General features: G+C 42.4%; 1 pseudogene; it reads right to left on the minus strand.

The window, feature by feature from the left end:
* Nucleotides 1-201: 201 nt before the first annotated feature.
* LOC118525212 (heterogeneous nuclear ribonucleoprotein D-like pseudogene) lies at nucleotides 202-1,118 on the minus strand (annotated as a pseudogene).
* Nucleotides 1,119-2,257: the final 1,139 nt, after the last annotated feature.

A 2,257-nucleotide genomic window follows, 5' to 3' on the forward strand; every position in this document is an offset into this window, starting at 1 on the left:
AAAATAATCATCTTAGATCAACAGAAGACCAGTCTTCAATGTCATCTTGCAAGATGGGTTACTTTACAATCTCCCCCACAGGACAGCATTTTCTGGTGTATGCCTTGTGCTCTGCCTGCAATGTGTGACCCCCAGACATAGATGTGGTCAAGGTGACACACAGCCTGCAATAAAGTTCCCACTGTTTTCTCCAACGTCCTCCTATGGCTGGTAATTATTTTGGTGACTGCCGCCCTCTCTCGATGCCTTGCCATAAGTGCTCTCTTGGCCACTGTAATCTGCATATCCCTGTCCACATCCATAGTTCCCATAGTTATACCCACTCTAATCATAGCCGCGATAGCCACTATAGTTTTGATCACCACGATAGGCACTATTGAAATTTCCATATCCTTGATCATAATAGTTATTGAATCCTTGGTTTCAGTTTTGGCCCCGATCTCGTCCACAACCCCTACTACCACCTGGTCCACCAGCTGCAGAACCTCTTCCTCCTTTTTGTTGTTGCTGTTGCCGCCTATATACCTCTTTGGGTTGTGCAACTTTGGTTTCACACTTCCCAGAACCAATTTGTTGATAATCTCTCTAACAATGTCTTTACTGGCTCTTCGTCTGTTTATGTGATGAAACAAAATCCTCTTCTTTCATTTGTTTTTGTATCCATGGGAAGTTCAATATTTTCATTCTCCCCAAAAGACTCCAAAATATTCTTTAATTTGTTCTTCAGAAGTATTTGGGCTCAGTCCACCCACAAAAACCTTTTTGGGGGGTTCTTTCCCTTTTAAAGCTTTGGCCCTTTTGGGGTCTATCAATTTGCCATCCAGTTTGTGTTCTTTCAGTTCCAAAACCCATCATCCTGCTGATTTTTGCTCACATTGATCTTGGATCCCTCTGCGAATTCCTCTATGTTGCTGTACTTGTTTGTGTCCTCCATGGTGGTGGAGTTGTAGGTGGGAGGGTGGGGGTAGGGGGTGGAGGGTGGGGGGCTGCTGGAGTGCAGTCCAGTCCTGGCAGTAGTGGTGGTAGAGCATTGTGTGGATCTGGATTTAAAATGTGAGCAGATGAGCTAGCCTCACATATTAATTCTCTTTTTTCAATGACCTTCTTCTCACTGCCACCTTGTACCTTACCACTTCCTGCTTAGTCTTCCATCTAATCTAATTCCTTTCAGTATCTTCCCATCCCATATTACTTTTCTGTGACAGTGGAATACTTTTTTTTTTTTTTTTTAGTAGGCTCCATGCTGGGCCTCCCCAACATGGGGCTTGAACTCCTGACCCTGAAATCAAGACCAGAGCTAAGATCAAGAGTCAGATGCTTAACCTACTGAGCCACCCAGGCACTCCTACTTTTAATCTCAAGTAACAGAAAACTCAAGACAGATTTAAGCAATGAAAGTGTTGTATTGGCTAATAAAACTAAAAAGACCAAGGTAGGAGTCCAACCATGTCATCAAAGACCTGACTTCTTTACCTTTCTCTGTTCTGCCCTCAGTTTTGTCAGCATGGCCCCAAACTTGGCTTCTCTTAAAAAGACAAAAAACAAAAAACAAACAAACCAAATCCAGAAATCCAAGTTTTATGCCTATATACCACCCTGCCCAGAAAGGAAGAGAGTGTCCTTTTCTTGGCTCTTCCAGAGAAGTCAGAAGGCTGCTTTTCTAGAAGCCCCATTACTATAAAGGATATATTGCATGTTCCTGGAAAAATTTAGTTCAGATGTCCTTCCTGAACCACACTCCATGCCCCAGAAATGGCATGCACTATGTGGCTTAGGTCTGGGTTACATGAACTGACCCTTGTGGAATGGGGAACGGGATGACCTGATGTATTTAAACCAATCTGAGACCATTCCTAGAGCTAGGAGTTCAACTGGCTTCTCCCTAAACATGTGAGAGAAGATGACATCTAACTGCAAGTATAGAAACTATGAAGAAGGAGGATGGGGGAAATGGATGCTAAGTGACAAAGAAATGCTCCCTACCCTTTCACATGGTTACTTCAAAAATTCATAAAACAACATTTTTATTTTATTGCTCTGCTGCTGTAATCCAAGGACCAAATCTGGCCTGCCACCTGTTTTTATAAAGAAAGTTTATTGAAATACAGCCACACTCATTTAAAAAGTATTATCTATGGCTGCTTTCAGACTACAGTGGAAGAGTTGAGTAGTTGTAACAGAGACCATATGGCCTGCAGAACCTAAAATATTTATTATTTGGCTCTTTCAGAAAAAGTTTGCTGACCCCTGGCCTAGA

Source organism: Halichoerus grypus, chromosome 4, assembly GCF_964656455.1.
Source record: "Halichoerus grypus chromosome 4, mHalGry1.hap1.1, whole genome shotgun sequence".
Lineage (NCBI taxonomy): Eukaryota > Metazoa > Chordata > Mammalia > Carnivora > Phocidae > Halichoerus > Halichoerus grypus.